The sequence below is a fragment of the Phyllobates terribilis genome, unplaced genomic scaffold, assembly GCF_046119375.1.
Source record: "Phyllobates terribilis strain yellow unplaced genomic scaffold, ASM4611937v1 Scaffold_34__1_contigs__length_13252353, whole genome shotgun sequence".
Lineage (NCBI taxonomy): Eukaryota > Metazoa > Chordata > Amphibia > Anura > Dendrobatidae > Phyllobates > Phyllobates terribilis.
The window spans coordinates 3,298,770-3,318,272 of NW_027362794.1; the positions used below are offsets into that span (position 1 = coordinate 3,298,770).

Consider the following 19,503-nt stretch of genomic DNA (forward strand, 5'->3'; position numbering starts at 1 on the left):
GGTGTTGAGGCGGGTGGGAACAGCCGGGGGTTGAGGGTACTGTGCTAAAAGAGGTGGAGTTATGCAGATCTAAAACGCGTGGATTGCAGCAGCAGCAAGCCGAAAAGTGCAGGCATGTGAGGGATCTAGAGGTTGACAGCATGTCTTCTTAACGGGAGTCCAGGTGGCCATCTCCACAAATGGACTTTTCAGAATCCTTGGGTGGCACCGTAGTCGGAAACCAATTCTGGTTATCGCTTCTCGGCCTTTTGGCTAAGATCAAGTGTAGTATCTGTTCTTATCAGTTTAATATCTGATACGTCCCCTATCTGGGGACCATATATTAAATGGATTTTTAGAACAGGGAGATGGAAAAAGAGCTTGCTCTGTCCACTCCACGCATTGACCTGGTATTGCAGTATCTCCAGGACCGGTGCACCCCTTCTTTAATGCAGTTTCTAAAATCAGAAAGAATTGAATTCAATGCTTTTTGTTCATTTGGCTTGTTTGTCGGATTTTGGGATGGACTCTTTGGCTTTGCTTTTCTTCTCCTCATTGGATTTTTCATGTTAAAAGTTGCAGAAGCCAGATGACAAGCTCATTTTGGTTCAACTTCAGCAACTGTGCATTGCATTGCCATGTAATGTAATGCAATGCTATCTATCTAGCTCTCCCTCTATACTTCCTTTTGGATAAACAGACATATTAGGCAAGCATTTTGGAGCTTTCACCTAAATAACTACAGGTGGTGAGATAAGCTGCACAATATAATTGACCTTTCAGTATATTGTTGCACACACACCATCTATTTAGCAAATGCCCTTGTTATCAACAGCAGCCTTTTAAACTCACCTGAGCTAACAGGTATGTGCGCTGGTTACTCTGCTGCGCTTAAAATTTCTTTTTTGGTTTGCTACAATGCCTTTTCTGAAACGTTGTCTCCCTCTGCTGGAACACTGACTTCTTTCATTTAATGCCTGCAGACTATAAAAGAGAAACCAACCCAAAAAGTTTGGTTGATTAGTCTGTGGCATTCTTTTAAACTGTTGCTTATGGCGGTCTCTGTGAGCTTCTCAGTGACATTCAGCCATCCAGGTATCCCGCCTGCAGTAGACGGAATGTGGCAATGGAACGCTGGCTGCGCGTGTCATAATAGGCTCTGAGCCTTTATATACCTGCGCACAGCAGCAGCCACCTTCAATCTGCTGCTGGACAGCCAGCAGCAGCAGCAGCAGCAGGAGAGGTAATTAATCAGCAACCCTCCTGCTAAGGGTAGACAGTTGCTCGTTCCCCTCCCCCCCCCCCCGCCTTAATTGGTTCTCCTCCCTTCCAACGGTGTTGAGGCGGGTGGGAACAGCCGGGGGTTGAGGGTACTGTGCTAAAAGAGGTGGAGTTATGCAGATCTAAAACGCGTGGATTGCAGCAGCAGCAAGCCGAAAAGTGCAGGCATGTGAGGGATCTAGAGGTTGACAGCATGTCTTCTTAACGGGAGTCCAGGTGGCCATCTCCACAAATGGACTTTTCAGAATCCTTGGGTGGCACCGTAGTCGGAAACCAATTCTGGTTATCGCTTCTCGGCCTTTTGGCTAAGATCAAGTGTAGTATCTGTTCTTATCAGTTTAATACCTGATACGTCCCCTATCTGGGGACCATATATTAAATGGATTTTTAGAACAGGGAGATGGAAAAAGAGCTTGCTCTGTCCACTCCACGCATTGACCTGGTATTGCAGTATCTCCAGGACTGGTGCACCCCTTCTTTAATGCAGTTTCTAAAATCAGAAAGAATTGAATTCAATGCTTTTTGTTCATTTGGCTTGTTTGTCGGATTTTGGGATGGACTCTTTGGCTTTGCTTTTCTTCTCCTCATTGGATTTTTCATGTTAAAAGTTGCAGAAGCCAGATGACAATCTCATTTTGGTTCAACTTCAGCAACTGTGCATTGCATTGCCATGTAATGTAATGCAATGCTATCTATCTAGCTCTCCCTCTATACTTCCTTTTGGATAAACAGACATATTAGGCAAGCATTTTGGAGCTTTCACCTAAATAACTACAGGTGGTGAGATAAGCTGCACAATATAATTGACCTTTCAGTATATTGTTGCACACACACCATCTATTTAGCAAATGCCCTTGTTATCAACAGCAGCCTTTTAAACTCACCTGAGCTAACAGGTATGTGAGCTGGTTACTCTGCTGCGCTTAAAATTTCTTTTTTGGTTTGCTACAATGCCTTTTCTGAAACGTTGTCTCCCTCTGCTGGAACACTGACTTCTTTCATTTAATGCCTGCAGACTATAAAAGAGAAACCAACCCAAAAAGTTTGCTTGATTAGTCTGTGGCATTCTTTTAAACTGTTGCTTATGGCGGTCTCTGTGAGCTTCTCAGTGACATTCAGCCATCCAGGTATCCCGCCTGCAGTAGACGGAATGTGGCAATGGAACGCTGGCTGCGCGTGTCATAATAGGCTCTGAGCCTTTATATACCTGCGCACAGCAGCAGCCACCTTCAGTCTGCTGCTGGACAGCCAGCAGCAGCAGCAGCAGCAGGAGAGGTAATTAATCAGCAACCCTCCTGCTAAGGGTAGACAGCTGCTCGTTCCACCCCCCCCCCCCCCGCCTTAATTGGTTCTCCTCCCTTCCAACGGTGTTGAGGCGGGTGGGAACAGCCGGGGGTTGAGGGTACTGTGCTAAAAGAGGTGGAGTTATGCAGATCTAAAACGCGTGGATTGCAGCAGCAGCAAGCCGAAAAGTGCAGGCATGTGAGGGATCTAGAGGTTGACAGCATGTCTTCTTAACGGGAGTCCAGGTGGCCATCTCCACAAATGGACTTTTCAGAATCCTTGGGTGGCACCGTAGTCGGAAACCAATTCTGGTTATCGCTTCTCGGCCTTTTGGCTAAGATCAAGTGTAGTATCTGTTCTTATCAGTTTAATATCTGATACGTCCCCTATCTGGGGACCATATATTAAATGGATTTTTAGAACAGGGAGATGGAAAAAGAGCTTGCTCTGTCCACTCCACGCATTGACCTGGTATTGCAGTATCTCCAGGACCGGTGCACCCCTTCTTTAATGCAGTTTCTAAAATCAGAAAGAATTGAATTCAATGCTTTTTGTTCATTTGGCTTGTTTGTCGGATTTTGGGATGGACTCTTTGGCTTTGCTTTTCTTCTCCTCATTGGATTTTTCATGTTAAAAGTTGCAGAAGCCAGATGACAAGCTCATTTTGGTTCAACTTCAGCAACTGTGCATTGCATTGCCATGTAATGTAATGCAATGCTATCTATCTAGCTCTCCCTCTATACTTCCTTTTGGATAAACAGACATATTAGGAAAGCATTTTGGAGCTTTCACCTAAATAACTACAGGTGGTGAGATAAGCTGCACAATATAATTGACCTTTCAGTATATTGTTGCACACACACCATCTATTTAGCAAATGCCCTTGTTATCAACAGCAGCCTTTTAAACTCACCTGAGCTAACAGGTATGTGAGCTGGTTACTCTGCTGCGCTTAAAATTTCTTTTTTGGTTTGCTACAATGCCTTTTCTGAAACGTTGTCTCCCTCTGCTGGAACACTGACTTCTTTCATTTAATGCCTGCAGACTATAAAAGAGAAACCAACCCAAAAAGTTTGGTTGATTAGTCTGTGGCATTCTTTTAAACTGTTGCTTATGGCGGTCTCTGTGAGCTTCTCAGTGACATTCAGCCATCCAGGTATCCCGCCTGCAGTAGACGGAATGTGGCAATGGAACGCTGGTTGCGCGTGTCATAATAGGCTCTGAGCCTTTATATACCTGCGCACAGCAGCAGCCACCTTCAGTCTGCTGCTGGACAGCCAGCAGCAGCAGCAGCAGCAGGAGAGGTAATTAATCAGCAACCCTCCTGCTAAGGGTAGACAGCTGCTCGTTCCACCCCCCCCCCCGCCTTAATTGGTTCTCCTCCCTTCCAACGGTGTTGAGGCGGGTGGGAACAGCCGGGGGTTGAGGGTACTGTGCTAAAAGAGGTGGAGTTATGCAGATCTAAAACGCGTGGATTGCAGCAGCAACAAGCCGAAAAGTGCAGGCATGTGAGGGATCTAGAGGTTGACAGCATGTCTTCTTAACGGGAGTCCAGGTGGCCATCTCCACAAATGGACTTTTCAGAATCCTTGGGTGGCACCGTAGTCGGAAACCAATTCTGGTTATCGCTTCTCGGCCTTTTGGCTAAGATCAAGTGTAGTATCTGTTCTTATCAGTTTAATATCTGATACGTCCCCTATCTGGGGACCATATATTAAATGGATTTTTAGAACAGGGAGATGGAAAAAGAGCTTGCTCTGTCCACTCCACGCATTGACCTGGTATTGCAGTATCTCCAGGACCGGTGCACCCCTTCTTTAATGCAGTTTCTAAAATCAGAAAGAATTGAATTCAATGCTTTTTGTTCATTAAGCTTGTTTGTCGGATTTTGGGATGGACTCTTTGGCTTTGCTTTTCTTCTCCTCATTGGATTTTTCATGTTAAAAGTTGCAGAAGCCAGATGACAAGCTCATTTTGGTTCAACTTCAGCAACTGTGCATTGCATTGCCATGTAATGTAATGCAATGCTATCTATCTAGCTCTCCCTCTATACTTCCTTTTGGATAAACAGACATATTAGGCAAGCATTTTGGAGCTTTCACCTAAATAACTACAGGTGGTGAGATAAGCTGCACAATATAATTGACCTTTCAGTATATTGTTGCACACACACCATCTATTTAGCAAATGCCCTTGTTATCAACAGCAGCCTTTTAAACTCACCTGAGCTAACAGGTATGTGAGCTGGTTACTCTGCTGCGCTTAAAATTTCTTTTTTGGTTTGCTACAATGCCTTTTCTGAAACGTTGTCTCCCTCTGCTGGAACACTGACTTCTTTCATTTAATGCCTGCAGACTATAAAAGAGAAACCAACCCAAAAAGTTTGGTTGATTAGTCTGTGGCATTCTTTTAAACTGTTGCTTATGGCGGTCTCTGTGAGCTTCTCAGTGACATTCAGCCATCCAGGTATCCCGCCTGCAGTAGACAGAATGTGGCAATGGAACGCTGGCTGCGCGTGTCATAATAGGCTCTGAGCCTTTATATACCTGCGCACAGCAGCAGCCACCTTCAGTCTGCTGCTGGACAGCCAGCAGCAGCAGCAGCAGCAGGAGAGGTAATTAATCAGCAACCCTCCTGCTAAGGGTAGACAGCTGCTCGTTCCACCCCCCCCCCCCGCCTTAATTGGTTCTCCTCCCTTCCAACGGTGTTGAGGCGGGTGGGAACAGCCGGGGGTTGAGGGTACTGTGCTAAAGGAGGTGGAGTTATGCAGATCTAAAACGCGTGGATTGCAGCAGCAGCAAGCCGAAAAGTGCAGGCATGTGAGGGATCTAGAGGTTGACAGCATGTCTTCTTAACGGGAGTCCAGGTGGCCATCTCCACAAATGGACTTTTCAGAATCCTTGGGTGGCACCGTAGTCGGAAACCAATTCTGGTTATCGCTTCTCGGCCTCTTGGCTAAGATCAAGTATAGTATCTGTTCTTATCAGTTTAATATCTGATACGTCCCCTATCTGGGGACCATATATTAAATGGATTTTTAGAACAGGGAGATGGAAAAAGAGCTTGCTCTGTCCACTCCACGCATTGACCTGGTATTGCAGTATCTCCAGGACCGGTGCACCCCTTCTTTAATGCAGTTTCTAAAATCAGAAAGAATTGAATTCAATGCTTTTTGTTCATTTGGCTTGTTTGTCGGATTTTGGGATGGACTCTTTGGCTTTGCTTTTCTTCTCCTCATTGGATTTTTCATGTTAAAAGTTGCAGAAGCCAGATGACAAGCTCATTTTGGTTCAACTTCAGCAACTGTGCATTGCATTGCCATGTAATGTAATGCAATGCTATCTATCTAGCTCTCCCTCTATACTTCCTTTTGGATAAACAGACATATTAGGCAAGCATTTTGGAGCTTTCACCTAAATAACTACAGGTGGTGAGATAAGCTGCACAATATAATTGACCTTTCAGTATATTGTTGCACACACACCATCTATTTAGCAAATGCCCTTGTTATCAACAGCAGCCTTTTAAACTCACCTGAGCTAACAGGTATGTGAGCTGGTTACTCTGCTGCGCTTAAAATTTCTTTTTTGGTTTGCTACAATGCCTTTTCTGAAACGTTGTCTCCCTCTGCTGGAACACTGACTTCTTTCATTTAATGCCTGCAGACTATAAAAGAGAAACCAACCCAAAAAGTTTGGTTGATTAGTCTGTGGCATTCTTTTAAACTGTTGCTTATGGCGGTCTCTGTGAGCTTCTCAGTGACATTCAGCCATCCAGGTATCCCGCCTGCAGTAGACGGAATGTGGCAATGGAACGCTGGCTGCGCGTGTCATAATAGGCTCTGAGCCTTTATATACCTGCGCACAGCAGCAGCCACCTTCAGTCTGCTGCTGGACAGCCAGCAGCAGCAGCAGCAGCAGGAGAGGTAATTAATCAGCAACCCTCCTGCTAAGGGTAGACAGCTGCTCGTTCCACCCCCCCCCCCCCCCGCCTTAATTGGTTCTCCTCCCTTCCAACGTTGTTGAGGCGGGTGGGAACAGCCGGGGGTTGAGGGTACTGTGCTAAAAGAGGTGGAGTTATGCAGATCTAAAACGCGTGGATTGCAGCAGCAGCAAGCCGAAAAGTGCAGGCATGTGAGGGATCTAGAGGTTGACAGCATGTCTTCTTAACGGGAGTCCAGGTGGCCATCTCCACAAATGGACTTTTCAGAATCCTTGGGTGGCACCGTAGTCGGAAACCAATTCTGGTTATCGCTTCTCGGCCTCTTGGCTAAGATCAAGTGTAGTATCTGTTCTTATCAGTTTAATATCTGGTACGCCCCCTATCTGGGGACCATATATTAAATGGATTTTTAGAACAGGGAGATGGAAAAAGAGCTTGCTCTGTCCACTCCACACATTGACCTGGTATTGCAGTATCTCCAGGACCGGTGCACCCCTTCTTTAATGCAGTTTCTAAAATCAGAAAGAATTGAATTCAATGCTTTTTGTTCATTTGGCTTGTTTGTCGGATTTTGGGATGGACTCTTTGGCTTTGCTTTTCTTCTCCTCATTGGATTTTTCATGTTAAAAGTTGCAGAAGCCAGATGACAAGCTCATTTTGGTTCAACTTCAGCAACTGTGCATTGCATTGCCATGTAATGTAATGCAATGCTATCTATCTAGCTCTCCCTCTATACTTCCTTTTGGATAAACAGACATATTAGGCAAGCATTTTGGAGCTTTCACCTAAATAACTACAGGTGGTGAGATAAGCTGCACAATATAATTGACCTTTCAGTATATTGTTGCACACACACCATCTATTTAGCAAATGCCCTTGTTATCAACAGCAGCCTTTTAAACTCACCTGAGCTAACAGGTATGTGAGCTGGTTACTCTGCTGTGCTTAAAATTTCTTTTTTGGTTTGCTACAATGCCTTTTCTGAAACGTTGTCTCCCTCTGCTGGAACACTGACTTCTTTCATTTAATGCCTGCAGACTATAAAAGAGAAACCAACCCAAAAAGTTTGGTTGATTAGTCTGTGGCATTCTTTTAAACTGTTGCTTATGGCGGTCTCTGTGAGCTTCTCAGTGACATTCAGCCATCCAGGTATCCCGCCTGCAGTAGACGGAATGTGGCAATGGAACGCTGGCTGCGCGTGTCATAATAGGCTCTGAGCCTTTATATAGCTGCGCACAGCAGCAGCCACCTTCAGTCTGCTGCTGGACAGCCAGCAGCAGCAGCAGCAGCAGGAGAGGTAATTAATCAGCAACCCTCCTGCTAAGGGTAGACAGCTGCTCGTTCCACCCCCCCCCCCGCCTTAATTGGTTCTCCTCCCTTCCAACAGTGTTGAGGCGGGTGGGAACAGCCGGGGGTTGAGGGTACTGTGCTAAAAGAGGTGGAGTTATGCAGATCTAAAACGCGTGGATTGCAGCAGCAGCAAGCCGAAAAGTGCAGGCATGTGAGGGATCTAGAGGTTGACAGCATGTCTTCTTAACGGGAGTCCAGGTGGCCATCTCCACAAATGGACTTTTCAGAATCCTTGGGTGGCACCGTAGTCGGAAACCAATTCTGGTTATCGCTTCTCGGCCTTTTGGCTAAGATCAAGTGTAGTATCTGTTCTTATCAGTTTAATATCTGATACGTCCCCTATCTGGGGACCATATATTAAATGGATTTTTAGAACAGGGAGATGGAAAAAGAGCTTGCTCTGTCCACTCCACGCATTGACCTGGTATTGCAGTATCTCCAGGACCGGTGCACCCCTTCTTTAATGCAGTTTCTAAAATCAGAAAGAATTGAATTCAATGCTTTTTGTTCATTTGGCTTGTTTGTCGGATTTTGGGATGGACTCTTTGGCTTTGCTTTTCTTCTCCTCATTGGATTTTTCATGTTAAAAGTTGCAGAAGCCAGATGACAAGCTCATTTTGGTTCAACTTCAGCAACTGTGCATTGCATTGCCATGTAATGTAATGCAATGCTATCTATCTAGCTCTCCCTCTATACTTCCTTTTGGATAAACAGACATATTAGGCAAGCATTTTGGAGCTTTCACCTAAATAACTACAGGTGGTGAGATAAGCTGCACAATATAATTGACCTTTCAGTATATTGTTGCACACACACCATCTATTTAGCAAATGCCCTTGTTATCAACAGCAGCCTTTTAAACTCACCTGAGCTAACAGGTATGTGAGCTGGTTACTCTGCTGCGCTTAAAATTTCTTTTTTGGTTTGCTACAATGCCTTTTCTGAAACGTTGTCGCCCTCTGCTGGAACACTGACTTCTTTCATTTAATGCCTGCAGACTATAAAAGAGAAACCAACCCAAAAAGTTTGGTTGATTAGTCTGTGGCATTCTTTTAAACTGTTGCTTATGGCGGTCTCTGTGAGCTTCTCAGTGACATTCAGCCATCCAGGTATCCCGCCTGCAGTAGACGGAATGTGGCAATGGAACGCTGGCTGCGCGTGTCATAATAGGCTCTGAGCCTTTATATACCTGCGCACAGCAGCAGCCACCTTCAGTCTGCTGCTGGACAGCCAGCAGCAGCAGCAGCAGCAGGAGAGGTAATTAATCAGCAACCCTCCTGCTAAGGGTAGACAGCTGCTCGTTCCACCCCCCCCCCCCCGCCTTAATTGGTTCTCCTCCCTTCCAACGGTGTTGAGGCGGGTGGGAACAGCCGGGGGTTGAGGGTACTGTGCTAAAAGAGGTGGAGTTATGCAGATCTAAAACGCGTGGATTGCAGCAGCAGCAAGCCGAAAAGTGCAGGCATGTGAGGGATCTAGAGGTTGACAGCAAGTCTTCTTAACGGGAGTCCAGGTGGCCATCTCCACAAATGGACTTTTCAGAATCCTTGGGTGGCACCGTAGTCGGAAACCAATTCTGGTTATCGCTTCTCGGCCTTTTGGCTAAGATCAAGTGTAGTATCTGTTCTTATCAGTTTAATATCTGATACGTCCCCTATCTGGGGACCATATATTAAATGGATTTTTAGAACAGGGAGATGGAAAAAGAGCTTGCTCTGTCCACTCCACGCATTGACCAGGTATTGCAGTATCTCCAGGACCGGTGCACCCCTTCTTTAATGCAGTTTCTAAAATCAGAAAGAATTGAATTCAATGCTTTTTGTTCATTTGGCTTGTTTGTCGGATTTTGGGATGGACTCTTTGGCTTTGCTTTTCTTCTCCTCATTGGATTTTTCATGTTAAAAGTTGCAGAAGCCAGATGACAAGCTCATTTTGGTTCAACTTCAGCAACTGTGCATTGCATTGCCATGTAATGTAATGCAATGCTATCTATCTAGCTCTCCCTCTATACTTCCTTTTGGATAAACAGACATATTAGGCAAGCATTTTGGAGCTTTCACCTAAATAACTACAGGTGGTGAGATAAGCTGCACAATATAATTGACCTTTCAGTATATTGTTGCACACACACCATCTATTTAGCAAATGCCCTTGTTATCAACAGCAGCCTTTTAAACTCACCTGAGCTAACAGGTATGTGAGCTGGTTACTCTGCTGCGCTTAAAATTTCTTTTTTGGTTTGCTACAATGCCTTTTCTGAAACGTTGTCTCCCTCTGCTGGAACACTGACTTCTTTCATTTAATGCCTGCAGACTATAAAAGAGAAACCAACCCAAAAAGTTTGGTTGATTAGTCTGTGGCATTCTTTTAAACTGTTGCTTATGGCGGTCTCTGTGAGCTTCTCAGTGACATTCAGCCATCCAGGTATCCCGCCTGCAGTAGACGGAATGTGGCAATGGAACGCTGGCTGCGCGTGTCATAATAGGCTCTGAGCCTTTATATACCTGCGCACAGCAGCAGCCACCTTCAGTCTGCTGCTGGACAGCCAGCAGCAGCAGCAGGAGAGGTAATTAATCAGCAACCCTCCTGCTAAGGGTAGACAGCTGCTCGTTCCACCCCCCCCCCCCGCCTTAATTGGTTCTCCTCCCTTCCAACGGTGTTGAGGCGGGTGGGAACAGCCGGGGGTTGAGGGTACTGTGCTAAAAGAGGTGGAGTTATGCAGATTTAAAACGCGTGGATTGCAGCAGCAGCAAGCCGAAAAGTGCAGGCATGTGAGGGATCTAGAGGTTGACAGCATGTCTTCTTAACGGGAGTCCAGGTGGCCATCTCCACAAATGGACTTTTCAGAATCCTTGGGTGGCACCGTAGTCGGAAACCAATTCTGGTTATCGCTTCTCGGCCTTTTGGCTAAGATCAAGTGTAGTATCTGTTCTTATCAGTTTAATATCTGATACGTCCCCTATCTGGGGACCATATATTAAATGGATTTTTAGAACAGGGAGATGGAAAAAGAGCTTGCTCTGTCCACTCCACGCATTGACCTGGTATTGCAGTATCTCCAGGACCGGTGCACCCCTTCTTTAATGCAGTTTCTAAAATCAGAAAGAATTGAATTCAATGCTTTTTGTTCATTTGGCTTGTTTGTCGGATTTTGGGATGGACTCTTTGGCTTTGCTTTTCTTCTCCTCATTGGATTTTTCATGTTAAAAGTTGCAGAAGCCAGATGACAAGCTCATTTTGGTTCAACTTCAGCAACTGTGCATTGCATTGCCATGTAATGTAATGCAATGCTATCTATCTAGCTCTCCCTCTATACTTCCTTTTGGATAAACAGACATATTAGGCAAGCATTTTGGAGCTTTCACCTAAATAACTACAGGTGGTGAGATAAGCTGCACAATATAATTGACCTTTCAGTATATTGTTGCACACACACCATCTATTTAGCAAATGCCCTTGTAATCAACAGCAGCCTTTTAAACTCACCTGAGCTAACAGGTATGTGAGCTGGTTACTCTGCTGCGCTTAAAATTTCTTTTTTGGTTTGCTACAATGCCTTTTCTGAAACGTTGTCTCCCTCTGCTGGAACACTGACTTCTTTCATTTAATGCCTGCAGACTATAAAAGAGAAACCAACCCAAAAAGTTTGGTTGATTAGTCTGTGGCATTCTTTTAAACTGTTGCTTATGGCGGTCTCTGTGAGCTTCTCAGTGACATTCAGCCATCCAGGTATCCCGCCTGCAGTAGACGGAATGTGGCAATGGAACGCTGGCTGCGCGTGTCATAATAGGCTCTGAGCCTTTATATACCTGCGCACAGCAGCAGCCACCTTCAGTCTGCTGCTGGACAGCCAGCAGCAGCAGCAGCAGCAGGAGAGGTAATTAATCAGCAACCCTCCTGCTAAGGGTAGACAGCTGCTCGTTCCACCCCCCCCCCGCCTTAATTGGTTCTCCTCCCTTCCAACGGTGTTGAGGCGGGTGGGAACAGCCGGGGGTTGAGGGTACTGTGCTAAAAGAGGTGGAGTTATGCAGATCTAAAACGCGTGGATTGCAGCAGCAGCAAGCCGAAAAGTGCAGGCATGTGAGGGATCTAGAGGTTGACAGCATGTCTTCTTAACGGGAGTCCAGGTGGCCATCTCCACAAATGGACTTTTCAGAATCCTTGGGTGGCACCGTAGTCGGAAACCAATTCTGGTTATCGCTTCTCGGCCTTTTGGCTAAGATCAAGTGTAGTATCTGTTCTTATCAGTTTAATATCTGATACGTCCCCTATCTGGGGACCATATATTAAATGGATTTTTAGAACAGGGAGATGGAAAAAGAGCTTGCTCTGTCCACTCCACGCATTGACCTGGTATTGCAGTATCTCCAGGACCGGTGCACCCCTTCTTTAATGCAGTTTCTAAAATCAGAAAGAATTGAATTCAATGCTTTTTGTTCATTTGGCTTGTTTGTCGGATTTTGGGATGGACTCTTTGGCTTTGCTTTTCTTCTCCTCATTGGATTTTTCATGTTAAAAGTTGCAGAAGCCAGATGACAAGCTCATTTTGGTTCAACTTCAGCAACTGTGCATTGCATTGCCATGTAATGTAATGCAATGCTATCTATCTAGCTCTCCCTCTATACTTCCTTTTGGATAAACAGACATATTAGGCAAGCATTTTGGAGCTTTCACCTAAATAACTACAGGTGGTGAGATAAGCTGCACAATATAATTGACCTTTCAGTATATTGTTGCACACACACCATCTATTTAGCAAATGCTCTTGTTATCAACAGCAGCCTTTTAAACTCACCTGAGCTAACAGGTATGTGAGCTGGTTACTCTGCTGCGCTTAAAATTTCTTTTTTGGTTTGCTACAATGCCTTTTCTGAAACGTTGTCTCCCTCTGCTGGAACACTGACTTTTTTCATTTAATGCCTGCAGACTATAAAAGAGAAACCAACCCAAAAAGTTTGGTTGATTAGTCTGTGGCATTCTTTTAAACTGTTGCTTATGGCGGTCTCTGTGAGCTTCTCAGTGACATTCAGCCATCCAGGTATCCCGCCTGCAGTAGACGGAATGTGGCAATGGAACGCTGGCTGCGCGTGTCATAATAGGCTCTGAGCCTTTATATACCTGCGCACAGCAGCAGCCACCTTCAGTCTGCTGCTGGACAGCCAGCAGCAGCAGCAGCAGGAGAGGTAATTAATCAGCAACCCTCCTGCTAAGGGTAGACAGCTGCTCGTTCCACCCCCCCCCCCCGCCTTAATTGGTTCTCCTCCCTTCCAACGGTGTTGAGGCGGGTGGGAACAGCCGGGGGTTGAGGGTACTGTGCTAAAAGAGGTGGAGTTATGCAGATCTAAAACGCGTGGATTGCAGCAGCAGCAAGCCGAAAAGTGCAGGCATGTGAGGGATCTAGAGGTTGACAGCATGTCTTCTTAACGGGAGTCCAGGTGGCCATCTCCACAAATGGACTTTTCAGAATCCTTGGGTGGCACCGTAGTCGGAAACCAATTCTGGTTATCGCTTCTCGGCCTTTTGGCTAAGATCAAGTGTAGTATCTGTTCTTATCAGTTTAATATCTGATACGTCCCCTATCTGGGGACCATATATTAAATGGATTTTTAGAACAGGGAGATGGAAAAAGAGCTTGCTCTGTCCACTCCACGCATTGACCTGGTATTGCAGTACCTCCAGGACCGGTGCACCCCTTCTTTAATGCAGTTTCTAAAATCAGAAAGAATTGAATTCAATGCTTTTTTTTCATTTGGCTTGTTTGTCGGATTTTGGGATGGACTCTTTGGCTTTGCTTTTCTTCTCCTCATTGGATTTTTCATGTTAAAAGTTGCAGAAGCCAGATGACAAGCTCATTTTGGTTCAACTTCAGCAACTGTGCATTGCATTGCCATGTAATGTAATGCAATGCTATCTATCTAGCTCTCCCTCTATACTTCCTTTTGGATAAACAGACATATTAGGCAAGCATTTTGGAGCTTTCACCTAAATAACTACAGGTGGTGAGATAAGCTGCACAATATAATTGACCTTTCAGTATATTGTTGCACACACACCATCTATTTAGCAAATGCCCTTGTTATCAACAGCAGCCTTTTAAACTCACCTGAGCTAACAGGTATGTGAGCTGGTTACTCTGCTGCGCTTAAAATTTCTTTTTTGGTTTGCTACAATGCCTTTTCTGAAACGTTGTCTCCCTCTGCTGGAACACTGACTTCTTTCATTTAATGCCTGCAGACTATAAAAGAGGAACCAACCCAAAAAGTTTGGTTGATTAGTCTGTGGCATTCTTTTAAACTGTTGCTTATGGCGGTCTCTGTGAGCTTCTCAGTGACATTCAGCCATCCAGGTATCCCGCCTGCAGTAGACGGAATGTGGCAATGGAACGCTGGCTGCGCGTGTCATAATAGGCTCTGAGCCTTTATATACCTGCGCACAGCAGCAGCCACCTTCAGTCTGCTGCTGGACAGCCAGCAGCAGCAGCAGCAGCAGGAGAGGTAATTAATCAGCAACCCTCCTGCTAAGGGTAGACAGCTGCTCGTTCCACCCCCCCCCCGCCTTAATTGGTTCTCCTCCCTTCCAACGGTGTTGAGGCGGGTGGGAACAGCCGGGGGTTGAGGGTACTGTGCTAAAAGAGGTGGAGTTATGCAGATCTAAAACGCGTGGATTGCAGCAGCAGCAAGCCGAAAAGTGCAGGCATGTGAGGGATCTAGAGGTTGACAGCATGTCTTCTTAACGGGAGTCCAGGTGGCCATCTCCACAAATGGACTTTTCAGAATCCTTGGGTGGCACCGTAGTCGGAAACCAATTCTGGTTATCGCTTCTCGGCCTTTTGGCTAAGATCAAGTGTAGTATCTGTTCTTATCAGTTTAATATCTGATACGTCCCCTATCTGGGGACCATATATTAAATGGATTTTTAGAACAGGGAGATGGAGAAAGAGCTTGCTCTGTCCACTCCACGCATTGACCTGGTATTGCAGTATCTCCAGGACCGGTGCACCCCTTCTTTAATGCAGTTTCTAAAATCAGAAAGAATTGAATTCAATGCTTTTTGTTCATTTGGCTTGTTTGTCGGATTTTGGGATGGACTCTTTGGCTTTGCTTTTCTTCTCCTCATTGGATTTTTCATGTTAAAAGTTGCAGAAGCCAGATGACAAGCTCATTTTGGTTCAACTTCAGCATCTGTGCATTGCATTGCCATGTAATGTAATGCAATGCTATCTATCTAGCTCTCCCTCTATACTTCCTTTTGGATAAACAGACATATTAGGCAAGCATTTTGGAGCTTTCACCTAAATAACTACAGGTGGTGAGATAAGCTGCACAATATAATTGACCTTTCAGTATATTGTTGCACACACACCATCTATTTAGCAAATGCCCTTGTAATCAACAGCAGCCTTTTAAACTCACCTGAGCTAACAGGTATGTGAGCTGGTTACTCTGCTGCGCTTAAAATTTCTTTTTTGGTTTGCTACAATGCCTTTTCTGAAACGTTGTCTCCCTCTGCTGGAACACTGACTTCTTTCATTTAATGCCTGCAGACTATAAAAGAGAAACCAACCCAAAAAGTTTGGTTGATTAGTCTGTGGCATTCTTTTAAACTGTTGCTTATGGCGGTCTCTGTGAGCTTCTCAGTGACATTCAGCCATCCAGGTATCCCGCCTGCAGTAGACGGAATGTGGCAATGGAACGCTGGCTGCGCGTGTCATAATAGGCTCTGAGCCTTTATATACCTGCGCACAGCAGCAGCCACCTTCAGTCTGCTGCTGGACAGCCAGCAGCAGCAGCAGCAGGAGAGGTAATTAATCAGCAACCCTCCTGCTAAGGGTAGACAGCTGCTCGTTCCACCCCCGCCCCCCGCCTTAATTGGTTCTCCTCCCTTCCATCGGTGTTGAGGCGGGTGGGAACAGCCGGGGGTTGAGGGTACTGTGCTAAAAGAGGTGGAGTTATGCAGATCTAAAACGCGTGGATTGCAGCAGCAGCAAGCCGAAAAGTGCAGGCATGTGAGGGATCTAGAGGTTGACAGCATGTCTTCTTAACGGGAGTCCAGTTGGCCATCTCCACAAATGGACTTTTCAGAATCCTTGGGTGGCACCGTAGTCGGAAACCAATTCTGGTTATCGCTTCTCGGCCTTTTGGCTAAGATCAAGTGTAGTATCTGTTCTTATCAGTTTAATATCTGATACGTCCCCTATCTGTGGACCATATATTAAATGGATTTTTAGAACAGGGAGATGGAAAAAGAGCTTGCTCTGTCCACTCCACGCATTGACCTGGTATTGCAGTATCTCCAGGACCGGTGCACCCCTTCTTTAATGCAGTTTCTAAAATCAGAAAGAATTGAATTCAATGCTTTTTGTTCATTTGGCTTGTTTGTCGGATTTTGGGATGGACTCTTTGGCTTTGCTTTTCTTCTCCTCATTGGATTTTTCATGTTAAAAGTTGCAGAAGCCAGATGACAAGCTCATTTTGGGTCAACTTCAGCAACTGTGCATTGCATTGCCATGTAATGTAATGCAATGCTATCTATCTAGCTCTCCCTCTATACTTCCTTTTGGATAAACAGACATATTAGGCAAGCATTTTGGAGTTTTCACCTAAATAACTACAGGTGGTGAGATAAGCTGCACAATATAATTGACCTTTCAGTATATTGTTGCACACACACCATCTATTTAGCAAATGCCCTTGTTATCAACAGCAGCGTTTTAAACTCACCTGAGCTAACAGGTATGTGAGCTGGTTACTCTGCTGCGCTTAAAATTTCTTTTTTGGTTTGCTACAATGCCTTTTCTGAAACGTTGTCTCCCTCTGCTGGAACACTGACTTCTTTCATTTAATGCCTGCAGACTATAAAAGAGAAACCAACCCAAAAAGTTTGGTTGATTAGTCTGTGGCATTCTTTTAAACTGTTGCTTATGGCGGTCTCTGTGAGCTTCTCAGTGACATTCAGCCATCCAGGTATCCCGCCTGCAGTAGACGGAATGTGGCAATGGAACGCTGGCTGCGCGTGTCATAATAGGCTCTGAGCCTTTATATACCTGCGCACAGCAGCAGCCACCTTCAGTCTGCTGCTGGACAGCCAGCAGCAGCAGCAGCAGGAGAGGTAATTAATCAGCAACCCTCCTGCTAAGGGTAGACAGCTGCTCGTTCCACCTCCCCCCCCCGCCTTAATTGGTTCTCCTCCCTTCCAACGGTGTTGAGGCGGGTGGGAACAGCCGGGGGTTGAGGGTACTGTGCTAAAAGAGGTGGAGTTATGCAGATCTAAAACGCGTGGATTGCAGCAGCAGCAAGCCGAAAAGTGCAGGCATGTGAGGGATCTAGAGGTTGACAGCATGTCTTCTTAACGGGAGTCCAGGTGGCCATCTCCACAAATGGACTTTTCAGAATCCTTGGGTGGCACCGTAGTCGGAAACCAATTCTGGTTATCGCTTCTCGGCCTTTTGGCTAAGATCAAGTGTAGTATCTGTTCTTATCAGTTTAATATCTGATACGTCCCCTATCTGGGGACCATATATTAAATGGATTTTTAGAACAGGGAGATGGAAAAAGAGCTTGCTCTGTCCACTCCACGCATTGACCTGGTATTGCAGTATCTCCAGGACCGGTGCACCCCTTCTTTAATGCAGTTTCTAAAATCAGAAAGAATTGAATTCAATGCTTTTTGTTCATTTGGCTTGTTTGTCGGATTTTGGGATGGACTCTTTGGCTTTGCTTTTCTTCTCCTCATTGGATTTTTCATGTTAAAAGTTGCAGAAGCCAGATGACAAGCTCATTTTGGTTCAACTTCAGCAACTGTGCATTGCATTGCCATGTAATGTAATGCAATGCTATCTATCTAGCTCTCCCTCTATACTTCCTTTTGGATAAACAGACATATTAGGCAAGCATTTTGGAGCTTTCACCTAAATAACTACAGGTGGTGAGATAAGCTGCACAATATAATTGACCTTTCAGTATATTGTTGCACACACACCATCTATTTAGCAAATGCCCTTGTTATCAACAGCAGCCTTTTAAACTCATCTGAGCTAACAGGTATGTGAGCTGGTTACTCTGCTGCGCTTAAAATTTCTTTTTTGGTTTGCTACAATGCCTTTTCTGAAACGTTGTCTCCCTCTGCTGGAACACTGACTTCTTTCATTTAATGCCTGCAGACTATAAAAGAGGAACCAACCCAAAAAGTTTGGTTGATTAGTCTGTGGCATTCTTTTAAACTGTTGCTTATGGCGGTCTCTGTGAGCTTCTCAGTGACATTCAGCCATCCAGGTATCCCGCCTGCAGTAGACGGAATGTGGCAATGGAACGCTGGCTGCGCGTGTCATAATAGGCTCTGAGACTTTATATACCTGCGCACAGCAGCAGCCACCTTCAGTCTGCTGCTGGACAGCCAGCAGCAGCAGCAGCAGCAGGAGAGGTAATTAATCAGCAACCCTCCTGCTAAGGGTAGACAGCTGCTCGTTCCACCCCCCCCCCCGCCTTAATTGGTTCTCCTCCCTTCCAACGGTGTTGAGGCGGGTGGGAACAGCCGGGGGTTGAGGGTACTGTGCTAAAAGAGGTGGAGTTATGCAGATCTAAAACGCGTGGATTGCAGCAGCAGCAAGCCGAAAAGTGCAGGCATGTGAGGGATCTAGAGGTTGACAGCATGTCTTCTTAACGGGAGTCCAGGTGGCCATCTCCACAAATGGACTTTTCAGAATCCTTGGGTGGCACCGTAGTCGGAAACCAATTCTGGTTATCGCTTCTCGGCCTTTTGGCTAAGATCAAGTGTAGTATCTGTTCTTATCAGTTTAATATCTGATACGTCCCCTATCTGGGGACCATATATTAAATGGATTTTTAGAACAGGGAGATGGAAAAAGAGCTTGCTCTGTCCACTCCACGCATTGACCTGGTATTGCAGTATCTCCAGGACCGGTGCACCCCTTCTTTAATGCAGTTTCTAAAATCAGAAAGAATTGAATTCAATGCTTTTTGTTCATTTGGCTTGTTTGTCGGATTTTGGGATGGACTCTTTGGCTTTGCTTTTCTTCTCCTCATTGGATTTTTCATGTTAAAAGTTGCAGAAGCCAGATGACAAGCTCATTTTGGTTCAACTTCAGCAACTGTGCATTGCATTGCCATGTAATGTAATGCAATGCTATCTATCTAGCTCTCCCTCTATACTTCCTTTTGGATAAACAGACATATTAGGCAAGCATTTTGGAGCTTTCACCTAAATAACTACAGGTGGTAAGATAAGCTGCACAATATAATTGACCTTTCAGTATATTGTTGCACACACACCATCTATTTAGCAAATGCCCTTGTTATCAACAGCAGCCTTTTAAACTCACCTGAGCTAACAGGTATGTGAGCTGGTTACTCTGCTGCGCTTAAAATTTCTTTTTTGGTTTGCTACAATGCCTTTTCTGAAACGTTGTCTCCCTCTGCTGGAACACTGACTTCTTTCATTTAATGCCTGCAGACTATAAAAGAGAAACCAACCCAAAAAGTTTGGTTGATTAGTCTGTGGCATTCTTTTAAACTGTTGCTTATGGCGGTCTCTGTGAGCTTCTCAGTGACATTCAGCCATCCAGGTATCCCGCCTGCAGTAGACGGAATGTGGCAATGGAACGCTGGCTGCGCGTGTCATAATAGGCTCTGAGCCTTTATATACCTGCGCACA

At 45.3% G+C, this 19,503-nt stretch overlaps 15 non-coding genes across 15 annotated transcripts; all 15 read left to right on the forward strand.

The window, feature by feature from the left end:
- Positions 1-232: 232 nt before the first annotated feature.
- On the forward strand, positions 233-423 carry LOC141182399 (U2 spliceosomal RNA). The gene has a single exon (XR_012257769.1). It is a non-coding gene; the product is annotated as a U2 spliceosomal RNA (small nuclear RNA).
- Positions 424-1,545: 1,122 nt separating this feature from the next.
- Positions 1,546-1,736, forward strand: LOC141181623 (U2 spliceosomal RNA). Its single transcript, XR_012257182.1, has one exon. It is a non-coding gene; the product is annotated as a U2 spliceosomal RNA (small nuclear RNA).
- Positions 1,737-2,858: 1,122 nt separating this feature from the next.
- Positions 2,859-3,049, forward strand: LOC141182400 (U2 spliceosomal RNA). The gene has a single exon (XR_012257770.1). It is a non-coding gene; the product is annotated as a U2 spliceosomal RNA (small nuclear RNA).
- A 1,119-nt stretch (positions 3,050-4,168) lies between these two features.
- Positions 4,169-4,359, forward strand: LOC141182401 (U2 spliceosomal RNA). Its single transcript, XR_012257771.1, has one exon. It is a non-coding gene; the product is annotated as a U2 spliceosomal RNA (small nuclear RNA).
- Positions 4,360-5,479: 1,120 nt separating this feature from the next.
- Positions 5,480-5,670, forward strand: LOC141181799 (U2 spliceosomal RNA). Its single transcript, XR_012257342.1, has one exon. It is a non-coding gene; the product is annotated as a U2 spliceosomal RNA (small nuclear RNA).
- Positions 5,671-6,793: 1,123 nt separating this feature from the next.
- Positions 6,794-6,984, forward strand: LOC141181872 (U2 spliceosomal RNA). The gene has a single exon (XR_012257408.1). It is a non-coding gene; the product is annotated as a U2 spliceosomal RNA (small nuclear RNA).
- A 1,119-nt stretch (positions 6,985-8,103) lies between these two features.
- LOC141182402 (U2 spliceosomal RNA) lies at positions 8,104-8,294 on the forward strand. Its single transcript, XR_012257772.1, has one exon. It is a non-coding gene; the product is annotated as a U2 spliceosomal RNA (small nuclear RNA).
- A 1,121-nt stretch (positions 8,295-9,415) lies between these two features.
- LOC141181647 (U2 spliceosomal RNA) lies at positions 9,416-9,606 on the forward strand. The gene has a single exon (XR_012257204.1). It is a non-coding gene; the product is annotated as a U2 spliceosomal RNA (small nuclear RNA).
- A 1,114-nt stretch (positions 9,607-10,720) lies between these two features.
- On the forward strand, positions 10,721-10,911 carry LOC141182403 (U2 spliceosomal RNA). Its single transcript, XR_012257773.1, has one exon. It is a non-coding gene; the product is annotated as a U2 spliceosomal RNA (small nuclear RNA).
- A 1,118-nt stretch (positions 10,912-12,029) lies between these two features.
- Positions 12,030-12,220, forward strand: LOC141182405 (U2 spliceosomal RNA). Its single transcript, XR_012257774.1, has one exon. It is a non-coding gene; the product is annotated as a U2 spliceosomal RNA (small nuclear RNA).
- A 1,117-nt stretch (positions 12,221-13,337) lies between these two features.
- On the forward strand, positions 13,338-13,528 carry LOC141181933 (U2 spliceosomal RNA). The gene has a single exon (XR_012257460.1). It is a non-coding gene; the product is annotated as a U2 spliceosomal RNA (small nuclear RNA).
- A 1,118-nt stretch (positions 13,529-14,646) lies between these two features.
- On the forward strand, positions 14,647-14,837 carry LOC141181500 (U2 spliceosomal RNA). The gene has a single exon (XR_012257070.1). It is a non-coding gene; the product is annotated as a U2 spliceosomal RNA (small nuclear RNA).
- Positions 14,838-15,954: 1,117 nt separating this feature from the next.
- On the forward strand, positions 15,955-16,145 carry LOC141181764 (U2 spliceosomal RNA). The gene has a single exon (XR_012257310.1). It is a non-coding gene; the product is annotated as a U2 spliceosomal RNA (small nuclear RNA).
- A 1,117-nt stretch (positions 16,146-17,262) lies between these two features.
- Positions 17,263-17,453, forward strand: LOC141182407 (U2 spliceosomal RNA). Its single transcript, XR_012257776.1, has one exon. It is a non-coding gene; the product is annotated as a U2 spliceosomal RNA (small nuclear RNA).
- Positions 17,454-18,572: 1,119 nt separating this feature from the next.
- Positions 18,573-18,763, forward strand: LOC141182408 (U2 spliceosomal RNA). Its single transcript, XR_012257777.1, has one exon. It is a non-coding gene; the product is annotated as a U2 spliceosomal RNA (small nuclear RNA).
- The last annotated feature ends 740 nt before the right edge of the window (positions 18,764-19,503 follow it).